We start from the raw sequence: 19,797 nt of genomic DNA on the forward strand, positions 1-19,797 counted from the left end.
ACTAGACCATTTTCTTTCACCGCACAAAAAAATAAACTCAAAAGGGATTAAAGACCTAAATGTAAGACCTCAAACCATAAAAATCCTTAAAGAGAACACAGGCAGTAATCTCTCTGACATTAGCTATAGCAACATTTTTCTAGATACGTCTCCTGAGGCAAGGAAAACAAAAGTAAAAATGAACTATTGGGACCTCATCAAGAAAAAAGCTTCTGCACAGCAAAGGAAAAAATCAACAAAACTAAAAGGCAAACTATACTTTGGGAGAAGAAATTTGCAGATGACATACCCAATATCGGGTTAGTATTCAAAATACATAAGAACTGATACAACTCAATACCCAAAAGACAAATAATCCAAGTTAAGAAATGAGAAGACATGAAGAGACATTTCTCAAAAAAAAAAAAAAAAAAAAAAGACTTTCAGATGGCTGATAGACACATGAAAAGATCTCAAAATCACTTATCATCAGGGAAATACAAATTAAAACCACAATAAGGTATCATGTCACACTTGTCATAATGGCTAAAATCAAAACCAGAAGAAACAACAAATGTTGATAAGGATATGGAGAAAAAAGAATCCTCGAGCACTGTTGGTAGGCATGGAAATTGGTACAGCCGGTGTGGAAAACAGTATGGAGTTTCCTCAGAAAATTAAAAATAGAACTACCCTACAATCCAAGAATCACATTACTGGGTATTTACTCAAAAAGTACCAAAACATTCAAAGGGATACATGTACCCCTATGTTTATTGCAGCATTATTTACAATAGCCAAACTGTGAAAGCAGCCCATGTCCATCCATAGATGAATAGATAAATAAGATGTGGTATGTATATAATTTAGCCATAAAAAATAACATAGAGCTGGAGAGTATAAATCTGAGGGAAATAAATCAGTTAGAGAAAGTCAAGTACCATATGATCTCATATGTGGAATATAAGAAACAAATGAGCAAAGAGAGAAAGAGAGAGACCCAAACACACACATACACAGATTCACAGATACACAGAAACAGATTCTTAACTATAGAGAACAAACTGATGGTTAACATAGGGGAGGTGGGTTGGGGGCTGGGTAAAATAGATGATGGGGATTAAAGAGTACACCTATCATGGTGAAATAAAGTAAAATAAAATATTAAATGATTTTAAAATAAACTCATAACATCCCTTAATACAGTTCTTTCAACAGAAAGATGAAATGTACAGGTACCAACCTGTAAGATATAAATGTGGTAAATATTTCACCAGAAACACACACACACACACACACACACGATACAAAAAAAGGTATAACATGCCTGTTTTTTTTTTTTTCACAGATGTATCCACATCTCCTAGGATAGTTCCTGACACATCGTTAAGCATTCATTAAAATACTCTTGCCTATATAGTAAAGTGAATAAATGAATGCATGAATGAACATATCTATCTTAGAGACTAAGTTTTATCCCTTTTTCTTGATAGATTTTTTATTTGAACATATTCTTTCTGAGCATCATGTCTATATTACATACATATATATAACAAAAACATTTAAATTTACATAATAATATATTTTTCCACTTGTTTTTTACCCAATATTACATTTTTTTGGAATCTTATCTGTCTTGATACATGATTCCCATGTGTTATATACAGATAATAATATTCCGTCATATGAAAAGCTGAATTATGTGCATTCTCCTGGATACAGATAGTGAGATTATATCTAAAGTTTCTATATTTTAGGAAATACTATTATGAACATCCTTGTGCATATATCTTTGTGTATATGTGAAAATGAGTAAAGAAAATACCATAAAAGTGAAAGTGTTGGATAATAAAGGATCTTTGTTATCAGTTTTACTAGGTATTCCTGAAATGATTATTCATACTGTTATGAAAGTTTCTTTCCACAAGCAATGTGTGTGAGTTTTCTCATATCATTGCATACTCATCACTACTTGGTAAATTTTTTTCAATTTTTTGGCAACCTGACAGTTGTGTAATGGTTTGCTATTACTTCAAATTTATTTTTTATGATTTAAGTGAAGTTGTTTTGAATCTGAGTGAATTTGTTTACATTGAGGAAGCTGTGTCAGGATGTTGTTATCAACATCTGTTGTTAATATGCACTCAGTAATTTAACTGTTGATGGGTGCTGCTGGGGACTTATCAAGAAAAAACAGAAAGAAGGCTATTATATAATGTACATTTAAACTTTAAATACCAAGATTTTGTGAGGGCTTACCAAGGGTGTCTAGTCTGGGCAAGTCTACTCCTTGCTGATCTAAATAGCTCTCCAAAGATCTTGAAACCTTTGCTCTTGTCATGGCCAGGCTACCTGTGGTCAGTAATGGCATTAAATCATGCAGCAGTCTCAAGAAGAGAAGGGACATCCATTGCTGCTTTGACAAGGCTACACCCTATAGGCAGTAATGCAAACTATGCAATGATCTCTCGAGTAATAACTTTTATAGCAGCCCACGTTGCCTGGTAACACTGGTGTCACTGCCCACTAGCTGTGTGCCCAGCATCAAGGGACTATAACAGCAGCTGATGTCCAGATTTTAGTTGGAAATATTGATTTTAGAAGATATCTGCAAATGACATATCAGATAAAGGGCTAGTTTCCAAGATCTATAAAGAACTTATTAAACTCAACACCAAAGAAACAAACAATCCAATCATGAAATGGGCAGAAGACATGAACAGAAATCTCACAGAGGAAGACATAGACATGGCCAACACTCACATGAGAACATGCTCTGCATCACTTGCCATCAGGGAAATACAAATCAAAACCACAATGAGATACCACCTCACACCAGTGAGAATGGGGAACATTAACAAGGCAGGAAACCACAAATGTTGGAGAGGATGCGGAGAAAAGGGAACCCTCTTACACTGTTGGTGGGAATGTGAACTGGTGCAGCCACTCTGGAAAACTGTGTGGAGGTTCCTCAAAGAGTTAAAAATAGATCTGCCCTATGACCCAGCAATTGCACTGCTGGGATTTACCCCAAAGATACAGAGTCAATGAAACGCCGGGACACCTGCCCCCGATGTTTCTAGCAGCAATGTCCACAATAGCCAAACTGTGGAAGGAGCCTTGGTGTCCATCGAAAGATGAATGGATAAAGAAGCTGTGGTCTATGTATACAATGGAATATTACTCAGCCATTAGAAACGACAAATACCCACCATTTGCTTCAACGTGGATGGAACTGGAGGGTATTAAGCTGAGTGAAATGAGTCAATCGGAAAAGGACAAACATTATATGTTCTCATTCATTTGGGGAATATAAATAATAGTGAAAGGGAATAGAAGGGAAGGGAGAAGAAATGGGTAGGAAATATCAGAAAGGGAGACAGAACATGAGAGACTCCTAACTCTGGGAAACGAACTAGGGATGGTGGAAGGGGAGGAGGGCGGGAGGTGGGGGTGAATGGGTGACGAGCATCGAGGGGGGCACTTGACGGGATGAGCACTGGGTGTTATTCTGTATGTTGGAAAATTGAACACCAATAAAAAATAAATTATTTAAAAAAAAAGAATCAACTGATAGAAAGATACACCTCAACTAAATTTGAACTTTATTTCTTTCATTTCTCCTTTTCCTGAAACAATAGTGTAATTAACCTATCACAGGTATGGAGTATGTTATTCTTCATTGGCTTATTAAGAAATATTATCCTATATACTACTGACTTGTGAAATATTACTAGTATAAACAATAATTTCTACAGTAAACCTATGCTAAATAAATTATTGGCAAAGACAAATCTTAAGTCTCTGAGCATAATTTGGCCCAAACAAAATGACTAGCATAGTTGGCAGCCCAACCCAAGCCTATAATAATTAAAATTGGTCATTGCTTCAGGATATACCATTCTCTATGCCAAATTTGAAATACAGGTTGGTAAATTATGCTAAATTTATTATTGATCAAAATCTGCTAATGCCTGTTACTGGATTGACAAACTTTAAACTTAATATGCTATTTACTATTTATGACTTTTTACTGAAACTATACACATCTAGTAAATGAACAAAATTGATAAAGCTATTATAGTTTGGACTCTGATGTTGGTCACAATAGTTATCTTAATATTACTTTACCATATTAAAAATGATTTGGAATACTTTATTAAGCATCTGTATCATAAAGCATGCTTTGAACACTGTTGTGAAAGGCAGAAGGACAATAGAGAATATGCTTCACTTATTAACACTACTAAAATCATTCAAAAGGGTTTAGGATCCCTAAAGACATATCAAAAATTTGCTTTGGACAAAAATGTAAGGGAACTCCAGATGTTGGACCAGTGAGTTATATGCTATAGTAAAAAAAGCAAATAAGGAAGAAATTCCAGCACTCTTATTAGGAGCAATCAGCAACGTAGATGCAGACATATAGAAAGGAAAGGCTATAGCCCAAAAGGTAATCTCCAGAGTATGAAGAAACACAGACTCTTATTCCTAAGAGCACTAACCTGCACCCCAAAGACAATGATGCTTATTATAACTCTTTGACTATTATAACTTTAGCCTACTAGAAATTAGGCCCATGAGAATAGACAAAACAACAAATGATAATGTAGAACCAGTCAGAGTTACTGAACAGACAGCCTATACTAGATAAGAGATGACAAAAATCAGGATAGAATTCCAACAAACTGATTTGGACACAGAAAACCAATGGCTATTAGATTTATAGGCCAAATGAGGACTTGATCCTCACAGGAGCAGATTGTGTAACTTGGATGCATTGCCACTCATGCTAAATTTAATCAACACTTTAGAGTATTTGGAGAAAATTATACTAATATACAAAGATCTCTGGCAGGGTAGCAGCACCTAGAGATTAAGATGGCCTATAAGTAATGTATTATCCCTTACAACATCTCCATGGAAAACAGCAGGGGAAACTACTAATATAATAATGAAATTAGGACATTTGACTATGATTTATGATAGGGGATAGACACCCTCATTGCTATATACAGAAACAACAGAACAAATTAAAAAGTCCATCCTAAAATCTGTGCCCCTGAAGGACACAACAGCATATTCATGATATTTACAAGTGCAATAAATGCAGGAAAACTCTTTGACTTGATCAGAATAGCTAAAGAATTGAGTCCAGATAAAAGCTATGGTTTTAACACTAATGTATATAGATAAAACAGGACTATACCTAATGTAAATAGCCTATTAGAAGCAAACCCATAGGCCTACCTGGCCTAGGCTACCTAAATCATTCAGACCACCACTCTTCAATTCAAATTATAAAAACAGGGCAGTCTGGGTGGCTCAACGGTTTAGCACCACCTTTGGCCCCGGGGCCTGATCCTGGAGACCTGGGATCGAGTCCTGCATCAGGCTTTCGCATGGAGCCTGTTTTTCCCTCTGCCTGTGTCTCTGCCTCTGTGTGTGTGTGTGTGTGTGTGTGTGTGTGTGTGTGTGTGTATGTCTCATTAATAAGGAAATAGAGTCTTAAAAAATTATAAAAACAGAAACTCAAATAGAAACTCAGAAACTACTTACAGAGGCAGAGAAACAGAAAGAACCAATATTTTAGAGGAAATACACCTACAGAAAATAGACTCTCTAACCCATTTATGACAACCCATTCAGGAAACTTAGTCCTATTAATAGACGAGTCATTGACAAAAAGAGGAGAGAAAGAGAAAAAGTCCAGTGACCTTCAATAGGAACTCAGTAGATTCCATCTCCTGGCCAAAGTCAGAGACAATTGCCCTTATATTATAGTGACCATTTCAATTTAGAAAAAAAAAAAAGACCTTTGTTAATAAAAAGACTTCATATACTATTATGATATTGAACACAGGATCCCAAGTAATGATGATTCAGGGACATCCCAATAAGAGGAATATCAGAAGAAAAGATTGTAGTATTGGTAGGAAAGTTAACCCCAGGGATCTGAATATATAGATTCCTAACAATTGATGACAGACCATCAGCCAAGGCAAAGTTCTTTATAGGACCCAATTTAGAAAACATCCTGGGAATGCATGTAATAGGACACCATGTGAATAATAAAGACATAAACATATCAAAAAATACTATAGTAAAATGGACTACAATTAAATACCCAACCCATCTAAGAGAATAAATACACCTCAATTTATCTTAAGGAAAAACATAATCAAATTGAGGAAAAAATTCAGGAACTCCTAAAAAAACAAATTATCATGCTTAATACTTCAACATATAATAACCTAATATGGACTGTTAAACAGCCAGATGGATCATATAAATCATATATCTAATAGATCATAGGAATTAAATAAACATTTTCCTAAAATTAAATAAACTTCTCCTAAAATTATTAACAGGCATTATAATAAAGAATATCATGACTGGACCCAGAACTTATTATGGTAATAAATTGATTTGACATATTCTTTGATATAGCTACCAATTGATGAGAAAAGCTAGCCTATGACTGCATTCACATGGGAAGATACACAATATCACTTTACTGTTACCACAGGGATACTTTAACGGTCCACTAATGTCCTTAACGTTTTAAGATAAGATTATCAGACCTTTCAGGAAAACAGCACACATACAAACCATCATTTCTTATAATGATGATATCTTCACTTATGGTAACAATTTGGAAGACCAGGGTAAGGTAAAAATAGAGTTAACTGAATTCCTTACACTCAGAGAATGAACAATCAATCCAGGTAAGATTCAAAGACTTCGAACTGCAGTGAAATTTCTAGGTATAATTTGGTCCCCTGAAAGTAGAAAAATATGAAACCGAGTCATAAACAGTATAGACAGCATACTAACTCTTACCCCAAAAGAAGGAGCTCAGAAAGTAATAGGATGTTTGGGTATTGGAAAAAGTACATACCACATATGGGGATAATATTAAGACATATCTATGAAATAACTAGGAAGAGTAGGGAATGGAGTTGGACAAAGACTGAAGAGGGAGCCTTTAGTTATTAAAAAATGCTGTCAGAACTATTAAAAACACATTGGCCCGAGCCAGTGAGGACTCTATACACAAACTAAAGCGCCTATACACTTAAAGGTTTGCAACATCAATAGGTACCAACTGGTTGGTATCTATTTTCAAACTATGGAAACTTCCTAGTTAAAAACCCACCTGGGTAGGGATCCCTGGGTGGCGCAGCGGTTTAGCGCCTGCCTTTGGCCCAGGGCGCGATCCTGGAGACCCGGGATCGAGTCCCACGTCGGGCTCCCGGTGCATGGAGCCTGCTTCTCCCTCTGCCTGTGTCTCTGCCTCTCTCTCTCTCTCTCTCTCTCTCTCTGTGTGACTATCATAAATAAAAAAAAAAAAAAAAAAAAAAAAACCACCTGGGTAAAATTTGGGGTCCTGCAGTGCTTAAGTCCATAGTCACTGTGGATTGGCATCAAGGCTCATTTGGGCATTCTATGAGGCCCTACAAAATACAGAGCCAGCAACAGATGCTCTACACTAACTGAGAAAAGTCTTAGCAATGCCAATAGTGGGTTCACCAGATTTTCCAAAGGGTAAGCCTGTTCAAGCCTAAGAAGTTGAGCAGTGAGGACCATCCTTGTCTATAGAACTAAAAAAAAAACAAACAAAAAAATGCATGGTTTAAAGATGGATCAGTCTCCATAATACCATCCCAAATATGGTGGGAACTGTGCCCTTAAGGACTAATGATGGTCAAACTTTGACAGAATCAAGCTTGGGAGAACCAGTATAATGGGCTGAGCTAAAAGCCATAAAACTTGCAATTGAAAAATCTGTTAAGGGAACCCAGAATGAATCTTTTCTCAAACTCTTGGGTAGTAGCTAATGAGATAGCTATCTGGTCAAAAATACGGAGAAAAAAATGACTGGAAAATAGGAACTAAGAACACATAAAGTAAGGACATATGGCAGAAAACAGTGCAAACTTACATCTCCATAATTATCATATGTGTCTCAGCTCACCAGAGATGACTCTATGGTAAGGAAGTACAATAATCAGGTAGGTAAACCACTAAAGAAACTAATGAGGTGAGAATTCCTACACTTTATGACACAAAACCCACAATGATTCTAAAAAAAGTCTAATAAAAATATGCATAAACTAAAGGAACAATGGATGATAAAACATAAAAGGATACATATGTCAATTGATAGAATTACATTTGACCTCTGAAAAATGCAGGGGTTGGGGGCAACAATCCCTTGCACAGTCAAAATTCCATCTATAGCTTAAGATTCTCCCCAAACTTAACCTACTGTTATAATTAAAACATAACTTACTATTGACTCAATGCCTAATTTATAATATAAATAGTCAATTAACACTATTTGGTATGTTATATCTGATATATACTATATTCTGGCAATAATGTAAGCTAGAGAAAAAAATTTTTAAGAAAATAATAAGGAATATAGAAAACATATCTACAGTACTGTAATGTAAAAAAATCCACATATAAGTGAAGCCATGCAATTCAAGCCCATGTTGTTCAAAGGTCAACAGTATTATATAGACATATAACCAAAAGGGACACCCAGGCATACATGGCACTATGGTTAAAAACAAAAACATATATATATATACCAATTAAATATTCATAGCATCACTTTAAAAATGCAAGTATTGTAGAAAATTTAAAGCCTGGGAATATTTAATCAAAACAGCAAAGTTAAGCCTGATAAATCCTTCCAAATTATACAAATTGATTACATAAGACCCTTGTTTATGTCAGAGAGTAAATCATATGCATGCATTATTGTATTCTATTCCTACAGAAATAATGACCAAAAATTCACCATTAGAACATTGGAAATATTAATTGCTTGCTATCCTATCCATACAGAATCAGACTAGGGAACCTGCTTCATAGGAAAAATAATACAAGATTGGTACCTGGGTAAAATTTGGGGTCCTGCAGTGCTTAAGTCCATAGTCACTGTGGACTTATTGGCATCAAGATTGGGCAAAAGACCAGAGCATAATGAGAAGCTTCCACTCACCTTACAATCCAGTTGCCTTTGGATCAATTGAAAGGTATAATGGCTTCCTTAAACAAAATCTTAGATAGCTTATAAACAATCTAGACATGAAAGCCCTAGACTAAAGTAATATGGTAAGCAGCACAGTCATTAACCCATATATATATATATATATATATATATATATATATATATATATATAATGGTAAAGCAACTATAGAATCTATATGCAATAATCCACAAAACTAAAAATAACCACTAACAGCACCTCACACTAAGTTTAAGGGGAAAGTGTTAATTAAAAACATAATGGCACTTGACGGGATGAGCACTGGGTGTTATTCTGTATGTTGGTAAATTGAACACCAATAAAAAATAAATTTATTATTAAAAAATAAATAAATAAATAAATAAATAAATCCAACCATATCAATAATAAAAAATAAAAAAATAAAAACATAATGATACATATAATGTCAGTGAAATTATAGCATCTACCACAAATAAAACCTGCTGGGTGAACAAGGGACAAAACACACTACAGCAAATGAAAGAAAATAACATGATGTCTTTATAAAAATTTCAAGTATGAAAAACATCACCTTTTATTGTATCAGCATTGAATGCAGACACAAAAACACTGATATTTACTCCATATATGATGGCAAGCCATCAAGTATCAGACACATTTTTGTACAGCATCATTACCAAATGCCTAATATTTAGCCTGGCATGATAAAGGACAATTACATTCAGTGCAATACTGGAAGTAATAGCCATTATAACTATTGATTCCCTTGAGTGACAAGAATATCAATGAGAAATAATTAGAAATTTATAGGACACTATCTTGATTTTGCAGGTATGAACCCGCTATGCATCTTGAACACTATAAACATTACTAGGTGGGTCAGTATAGGATAGACACACTATTTTGCCTATTGCCCACTACTAGGTACCATACTCATTGCACCTATGGATACTCCATGAATAGCACCAACAATAGCAGTTGTTCAACTGCTCCAAACTGGAGTTCACCCTCTGGTCAAGGCACAGCTTTACCATTGTGATTATCTTCCCTTCTCCCACAGATTGTCATTCTTGTGACAATCACCAACTCAACCTTTCCACCCTAACCTTTGCCATCAGCATCATCTGTTAACTGAGATACCTTTGATGAAGGGAGAAACCTTGTATTGTAGGAAGCTGATAAAGCAGTGGAAACTTCCATTTCAATCTCCCCCAAATCAGCACGGATCCTGAGCAATGACGCTCTTATATCAGACAACTCAGAGGATGAAGATTGACCTGATCTAATAAATGTCTCTTGGTATTATAACCTAGCAAACACACCAACTCACCTAGATACTTTATTTTTTATCTCTACCTTGGCTTACTGAATTGAGTGCAACATTAGACATATGACAAATATTTTGTGAAAATAACCCCAATTTAATTCCTGATTCACTTTGTGTGCTAGCATTTTATTGCAGTAGATGCTGAATATGCAAAATGGGTACTTGTATACCCACAGCCAAGACCATTTCCAAATCTTATGGCTACTTATTTACTAGGCCAACTTGCTGCTCTTGCTCATCTAGAACTTGGAGACTACTTACCTATCCATTCAGTATCCCCAAACACTATGTGTTTCTTAAATTGCTTATTATCTTCTGTTTAATGGAGAAAAGTCTATGCTTCACCCTCTGCAGCCTCAGCACCCAGTTCTAGCACAGCTATATCTCCTACTTCATCCAAAAGTGAAATATCTCAAGTTAGCCCTCTCAGAATTACCACTGATTTTTACCCAGTAAATCAGTCTTATGCAATATCAAGGCAAATATTTGGCTTTAGCAATAGCCCAAGCATAGCTACAAGAAATTACAAAAATTGCCACATACACATACACTAATAAGGATATCTTAGAAAATATGTTTAGGGCAGCCTGCGTGGCTCAGCGGTTTAGCACTGCCTTCAGCCCAGGGCATGATTCTGGAAACCTAGGATCAAGACCCTCATCGGGCTCCCTGCATGGAAGCCTGCTTCTCCCTCTGCCTGTCTCTCTCTCTCTCTCTCTCTCTCTCTCTCTCTCTCTGTGTGTGTCTTTCATGAATAAATAAATAAATAAAAACTTAAAAAAAAAGAAAATATGTTTAGGGCATCTGGCTGGCTCAGACACTAGATCATGCAACTCTTGATCGTGGGGTCATGAGTTCAAGCCCCACATTCGAGGTTAGAATTTACTTAATAAAAAATACATTTAAACTACTATGCAGAAAAATATAACCATCAATTCAATATCCTATGCTATAAAAGAATTAAGCATGCAGTAAGAAATATTCATCTGCCACACTGGTGGAATATGAGCAGAGATATTAAATATATATAAAGGAGACTATATGTGCTCTGTATACACAAATCCTAAAGATGCATTTGTAAAAATGCAGCACCCTTTCACCCTTGCAGGATGCTCTTTGAATCAATTTATCAGTTGGCAGGGCATAAAATGACAATGCTAACGACATACACAGAACCATAACCCAACACTCACAGGACATATGATTGGTATTTAGAGACATCATCCAAAGGATTATATCACTTAGCTACGTGGCAATGGATATTTGCATGAGATAAGGTGGGGAAACATGATAATGATGATAATGATAGTCTTTATTATGAAAATGATGGGGACAATACTACCATACCAATCCATATATTTAATAAGACATTACTGATTCCACCAAAAAAGCTACCTGAAATAAACTATCTCCACTTCCATATAAACAACATCTTTACTTAAGAGTCCCGTCAAAATATAATGGCATTAATGGCAAAAAGGTTAAACTTTATGTCACAGAATGGCCTAAAACTGTTTTATCATGGCAATATAACTATATATGAGACATCTATTGCTATATCTCTAGCAGAATTCTTTAACTCTTACATGTTCTTTGAAAATATAATGATGGAAGAAGGGAAGGAAAAAGAAAATAAGATGAAAATTGAAAATGAGGCAAACCATAAGAAATGCTGAACTCTAGGAAACAAACTGAGGGTTGCTGGAGGGGAGGTGGGTGACAGGAAGGGATAATTGGGTGATGGGCATTAAGGAGCACTTGATGTAATGAACACTGAGTGTTATATGCAAATGATGAATGACTAAATTCTAACTCTGAAAATATTTTTTAAAATATATATAATGATTCTCCTGTATACTCCAAGCTAAATTGGCAACACATGGGGATGTCCCATTAATCTTGATGATCTTAAATTATGAGACATACAAACATGACCTAACCTATCAAAAACTCTTTCAATGCCAATCAGGATTTTCAGAAAGCAAAGTCATATTGCAGTGTATAACAGAAAGATCCTTTCTATTTAGCAGTTACTATAGAGATGACTATAGACCAGAAAACACGATCAAAACAAAACAGTCTGTTAACCCAGAGAGAAGACAGGTATTAATTCATACACAGACAAATATTAACGCAGTTATGAAGATGAAGACTGGGTAAACTGGCACAAGTTGCTGTATGTACTTCCTCTACATGGTATGATGTTATACAATGTTTCCACAGAACCAAACTGTATAAGACCTTTCATATCCAAATTGAATGAAAATAAACTATAATTTTGTTTCCAAAACAAAACACATACATAGATACTTTGGTACCATCCATATACTATGACTTGACCTTCCCTTTCCAAGATAGTACTAAGTTACCATGTTAGGATGCACCAAATTATGGTGGCCTATGCCTAAGGTCATATATTGAACTTTAAATTGTACAAACTACATGTTCTTGAATAGAATATATGACATGACATACAGGTATTGTGAATATGAACCCAGACAGATTGTTCCTCTAGTGATGAGATGGGAATCTCAAAATTAATATGTAATGCATGCATTTGGATATATAAAAGATAATATACATATAAATGCCACTACATGGTGGGCAGGAGTATGGTCATACCAGTATAAAAACCTTTATAGTAATATATTAAAAAACTGCCAAATGGAACAGAATTATGCTCCATTTATGGAACAGAAAACAGGAATAATAAATAGATGACTAGTAAAAAAAATAATGAGAAGTAAAATATTAAATTAAAAAATTGGGGACAACCTAGAAAAGCCACTAAAAAATAATGGAAGTGAGCTTACCACAGGGAATGCTAAATATGTAGATCCAGCCATAGGTAATCATGATACTTTGGGAATAAACATTGTCATAGAACATCCACGTGATGACAATTGGGAAATTATATCTTTGTTTTTAATGAAGTATGGTTGGCATTTAATATTACATTAGTTGCACATGTACAACATAGTGATTTGACAATCTTTAAATGTATCTTTAAATATAAGTAGGCCAAATATTGATCATTGACTATACCCCCAACTTATACTCACCTATTAGGAGATTAACAATAGATCCATGGATGCAATGTCCAGACTCTAAAAGAACAGAGATACTTTGTAAGGTGTACAGAGGATGCATAGGAAGCTTGGCATATAACATGTATCATTATCCTTGGTAATATACATCAGGCTTCTATCTCTCCACAGATATCTACCTCTAGAACATGGGAAATTAAAAAGCCTCTCATGGTTACACAGAAACTTAAAATAGTAGCCAATACCTTTTATTTAATATACAACATTTTCTAGTCAGATATAAAGCCCCAAACTGTGCTCAGTTTATCCATCTTTATTTATGCCCAATTTTAGAGCTCCTTGTTGGACTGGTGGGAGGTTTAATTGGAGACAAAATGGCAGTCATTTTTTTCTGAATTCCAAATCAACCAAATTACATCACATTTTAAAGACTTTGAAACCAAACAATCTCAATAAACAAACATTCACGCAAAGGCAGTTTTGTCTTTGTTGTGTACACAGATGGATAAAATTAGCAATATATTACAAAACACAAATAAATTTTGACAGAAGTAAATAGAGCAGAAATTCTGCATAAAGCAGTTGGAGAAAACACTAAATATAATGAAATACTAAAAAAATGATATAAAGTTGTTTCTCTAAGAGTAGATTGTCAATTGTTGCTGTTAAGATTGGTTTATATATGGAACATTCTTAAAAAGCTAGAATCTTGGAGCACGATAGTTACTTGAGATAATAGATAATTCAACCAGAACTAGAATAAATAATTCAACCACATCCCACTAGTTATGATTCCTTGGGCAACTATGAAATTAAAATATTGGTATGTAAAAAAGAAACATGACTTTGGGTTGCCACATTTTTGCAGTTCCCCAATATCAAAAGGGAGAGAGGAGTCTACAAGCCACAGAAAGCTCCCATATCATAGAAGAAACACACGTTCATAAGGATATTTTAATGAAATGGAACCAAAATACCTTTGTCACTGCTACATCTTTGGATAAACCTATGTTACAAGTACCCATGACTAAGACCTTGAGGTTTCCCTAACTAGTTATATTTAATATGGGACACTGGACAATAGTATGCTTTAAGACCAAACTTACCCTCACCTATTGGAGTCAAAGAGAAAAAAGATACATAATGTGATAGAATGTGTGAAAGCAGCATAGGTAATAAATGTGACAACAGAAGGAAAAAGATACTGTTCACGGTCAATAGAAGAACTATTTAGAAACTGGAGAAATATTTCACATTGAGCTTCCTAAAATTAATTTAATAAATGTAAATCATACATTAGAAAAATTAAGACAAGTAAAAGAACATTTGGAAAATGAAACTAATAAAGTCAAAATAATTAGGAGGAACTGAAAAGAGAACAAAAACATGGCATTCTGTAAAACAATGACAGCCTTCAATTTTGATGTTATGGTGTATGAAGATGTGCTCAATCGTGCTATGCAAGTCTGTGTCCTCTGGAGTTTAAAAAAAATAATATTTACATGATAATGTACTTGTCAAGGAAGTTTAATAGCTTTTTAAGAAGCTCCACTCTTGGTTATTTAGTGATTGAATATGGTGCCATGTTAAGGGGTTATTTGCTACACTTATGCTAATAATACTAGGAATATGGTTGCTTAAGTTGGTCATTAACCTATGGTGTAAAAAATATGTGTCAAAAGAAAATTACACACAAAATAAAATTGAGTGTGATTAAGACAGTAAGTATTTTTTTTTAATGATAGTCACAGAGAGAGAGAGAGAGAGAGAGAGAGAGGCAGAGACACAGGCAGAGGGAGAAGCAGGCTCCATGCACGGGGAGCCTGACATGGGATTCGATCCCGGGTCTCCAGGATCGCGCCCTGGGCCAAAGGCAGGCGCCAAACCGCTGCGCCACCCAGGGATCCCAAAGACAATAAGTATTTTACAATCACAGGGTGAACTGATATATATGTGAACTTAAATTTTTAAAGGACATTATTAGGTCCTTAGGATCCATATAAATTAGTGGTTTAGAATAAAAGAGTGGATTATTGTGTATTGGCTTGCTATGATTTCAAATACATTTGTTTATAACTTAAGTAAAGTTGTTTTGAATCTAAGGGTGAATTTGTTTACATTAAGGAAGCTGTATCAGGATTTTTTTAACTCAACATTTGTAGTTGTCAAAAAGTTCTCAATAGCTCAACTGTTGATAGGTGCTATCAGCAATTTATCAATAAGAATATTTGGAAGATGGGGCATATAGGTGGCTCAGTTAGTTAAGAGTCTGCCTTCAGCTCGGGTCATGATCTCTGGGTCCTGGGATAGAGCCCCACATCAGGCTCCCTGCTCTGCAGGAAGTCCGCGGCTCTTCTGTCCCTACGACACCCCCCCCCACCATACTTGCCCTCTGTCTCAAATAAATAAATGAAATATTTAAAAAATAATAATATTTGGAAGAATAGTATTGAGAAGAGGGTCTTTTCAATAAGAACAAATGGAAGAAACATAATGGACATTTGAATTCCAAATAATAAGGATTTGTGAGAACTTAGAGTGTTAGGTCTAGCCAAGGCTACTCTTTGCTGATCTGAATAGTTCTCCAAAGATCTTGAGATAATTGCTCCTGCCTTAGCCAGGCTACTTTTTTTTTTTTTCTTTTTAAAGATTTTATGTTTAAGTAATCTCTACACCCAACACGGGACTCAGACTCACAACCCCAAGACCAAGAGTTGCATGCTGTACTGAGCCAGCCAGATACTCCTTGGCCAGGCTACTTTTAATTGGCAATGGTGTGAAATCATGCAGCAGTCTCAGGACCAGAAGGTGTATCTGTTCTTGCCTTAGTGAGGCTACTCCTATGGGAAGCGGTGTCAACTGTGTAATGGTCTCTCGAGTAATAATCTTCAGAGCACCTCACTTGCCTGCCAACACTGGTGCCACTGCCCACTAGCTATGTGCTCCTGGAGGAAGGGACCCAGGACAAAAGTTGATGCCCAGCTTTTAGCTGGAAGCAGTGACTCTACCAAGAACCAACTCATAAAAAGTTACACCTCAAGTAAATTTGGACTTTATTTTTTTCATTTCTCCTTTTCCTAGCACAATAGTGTAATTAATCTATTATTGGTTTACAATTTGCTATTTCTTCATCACCTTATGAAGAGAAACTATCTTGTATGCTATATTAGCTTATAAAATATTACTATTAATAATTATAATTCTTACAGTGAACTTGTGTTAAATAAATTATTGGCAAAAATAAATCTCAGTCTCTGAGCATAACTTACTCCAAATAAAACACTGACAGAAGAAAAATATTTTGTCATATTTTATTATTTTTTATCTTCTTAATTATTAGTAAAGCCAAATGCTTCTATCACTGGTATTGGCCACTAAAGCTTCTTTTTTTCTGTGTATCACCTGTTCATATCATTTGCTAGGTTTTCTATCAGACTTCATAAGTTTTCCTTGTTGATGTGTGTGTGCATTGCTGAATTCTGAACATCAATGTTTTTCTTGGTTTTTATTACATGTTCTGTAAATATCTTTTTTCAATTTCTACCTTTTGAAAACTTTGTGTTTTCTTTCTTTTATATAATTTTAAAATTTAGCATACTAAAATTAATAAGCTATACCATTGTGGTGTTTTTTAAAGGCATGTTAAAAAAATTCATTGTTCCAAAGCCATAGGGATATGATCCTATAAAGTCATAGTAGTGATGTTTGTATTATCGTTTTAATTTTTAACAATATGGATACTACAAACAATACTTTTTATTACTTGAATTTGCATTTATTCAACTACTACTAAAGTTAGGTATCTATAAGATTTCTGGCCTTTTGGATTTGTTCCAAAAAGCTTATTCATATTTGTCCCTACATATTTGTATTTTTGTTTTGTTTATTATATACATGTCTGTATGTTATATACCTTAATCCTTTGTACCTATATCCTAATATTTTATCTACAGTTTGATTTAAATAGACTTTGTGTATTGTGTTTTTGGCATGCTGGATTTAAAAATCAGAATATGGTCAACATGTCAATCGTTCCTCTTACTGGTCTATGAATTTCCAGTCTTGAATAGAAAGATTTCTCTTACTTTTATATTTTGCATATTATTAACTATATTTCTCACAGTCTTTAATAACGTTATGTTTACTATTTAATTACTTGCCCCTTCTACATTTTATCATTTTATGTGGCAAATGAGTCCACTTTTACTTATCCCAAATAGCCTGTTGTGTTACCACAATTTATTAACTAATCCATCTTTTTCCTACTGAATTAAACTATTACCTTTGTCAAATGTTAACTTCTACTATAAAATGTAAGGGTAAGCTGTTAATAGAACTTTTTTGCCAAATCAGTAGTTCCCAAATGGGGGTGATTTTGCCCTCTGAGGACATTTACGGCTCCCACAACCTAGAGAAGAGAGCCCTGAGATGCTGCTACACATTCTACAATGCACAGGACATCCCTGTCCCAGGACCCTCCAGGGAAATATTACCAGCCTAATGTATCAATAGCGATGACCAAGAAGCCCTTCCTAGACCCAGAGATGTCTGGAGGTATGATCTTGAATTTGCCTGGGATGTGCTAAATTAAGATAAATATGGCATATTTAGATTATATCTAGTCATCATAATTGTCAGTACTAAAATGCCTAATGAATGATCTACAGTTTGCAATTCAGAGGAATTAAGTTGACAAGTTTTCTCATAGAAAATATGTGGTAAGTACAATAAGATCAGTAAGCACCCCCGAATTGAATCAGTCCATGCAAGTTTCCAACACATTTCTTGCAACCAAATGTGCTCCATGTAATGGCATGGCCAGTAAGTTGAGTTTGACAGACTATGAAACCCCTGCTGCAACTACTGATCTACTAGAGTTCTATTGCCTGCTGTATCCTTGATTCAGCAACATAAATTGGGAACATAGTGTGTCTTGTGAATCTTTTCATCAATTCCAAATAAAAGAGCATCTAATTGAGTCAGAAGTCATGCCGAATGCATAATTGTTTCTAATTTTGGATTCTCTCTTTTGTGACACTGAACTATTTTCTTATCTCTACATCAAAAGTGTATTGACCAGATTGCCCAATTTTAAAGTTCTGATGCTATGCCAAGAAGCCTATCTCATTTTCACTGTCTGCTAGATATTCTCCTGAATTTGTTCTTCACTTGGATATTAATTTATTCTACCTAATTCTAAAAGGAGAAAAACAGAGACAACAAAGAGAGTACTGAAATTCTAGTTTGGATTGCTTTTAATTATTTTATTGTTGTTGTTGTTGTTGTTATTGTTTTAGAAATAATATTTTTGAAATTTAGTCTTCCTATCCAAGAATGAAACCTATTTTCATTTTTCAGGTCTTTATATCCTCAATTAAGGTTTTATAGTATTCTTCATATCATTTCTGGGTTTTTAAAATTCTTTTATTCCAAAATATTCTTCAAAATAATATTGACTGATGTCCTAATGTTAAACCATCTAACCATTCATGGAATTAAAACTGTCTGTGTGTATTTTAATGTATAACTGGATTTAGTTTGCTAGTATTTGGAAACATTAGAAACATGCATCTGTATTAATAATTTTGACCTAAGATTTTCCTTTCCTATTTAATATGTGTTCTATTCGTTTCTGAGAATTTTGTTCAAAAACATATCAGTGATTTTATATCAAATATTTCTTTTTAAATTTACAATTTTGATGGAAATAAACAATTTCACTTTTTTGCTTATAATCTGAATTTTCAAGATACATAATCAATATATGTATATTAAGTATATTCAGGACAATGTATTGTTAAGGTTATAGCTATATAACTGTAAAACAGTTCTTTCTTCCTTGTTTTAAGTCTCACTCTCATGAATACAAAGTAAACCTGAAAACAGCCTTATTAATATCCTGTTTAGATTAATTAAACCATTCACTAATAAGCTCATCTCAACTACAAGGATTATAGAATCAACAGAGACAAAGTTAACTATTCCAGTAAAAATTTACAATGATATGTAAATAATTCCAAAGAAGATACATTTAAAAAAATAGAGAACTATTATCTCCATTTCAGTTTACTCAGATATATTTTAATTATAGCTGCCTTCAAAAAAATGTAAATTATTTATATTTATTCATTTTTGAGTATGTCTTTGTAGTTTCTTTAAAAAAATCAATTTCTTAAGCACCAAACACAATATTCAGCTAGAAACAAAGTCAGTACAATTATTTCCAAAGGTATTATCATACACTTAGGAACTGACCTGACACTGCTCACCCCCTACAACAGAGACTATAATATAAAGTGCTAGGACAACTAATAAAACTAAATACCAATTCTTAAAACTATCGTTTAGTTATTTGCTTCACAGGGCTCTGTATAGATAAGACTAAAGATCCTGCTGACTGAAAATGTCAAAATTATTC

The 19,797-nt window shown here is 34.4% G+C and overlaps 1 long non-coding RNA gene across 1 annotated transcript in view; it reads right to left on the reverse strand.

The window, feature by feature from the left end:
• LOC140602186 (uncharacterized) overlaps window positions 1–19,797 on the reverse strand; it is a 422,601-nt gene that overhangs the window by 248,797 nt on the left and 154,007 nt on the right. Inside the window, exon 3 of the long non-coding RNA XR_012005155.1 lies at window positions 13,395–13,439. This is a non-coding gene — a long non-coding RNA (uncharacterized lncRNA). The remainder of the gene's footprint in view (window positions 1–13,394; window positions 13,440–19,797) is intronic.

The sequence above is a fragment of the Canis lupus genome, chromosome 13 (assembly GCF_048164855.1).
Source record: "Canis lupus baileyi chromosome 13, mCanLup2.hap1, whole genome shotgun sequence".
In the NCBI taxonomy this organism is placed as follows: Eukaryota; Metazoa; Chordata; class Mammalia; order Carnivora; family Canidae; genus Canis; species Canis lupus.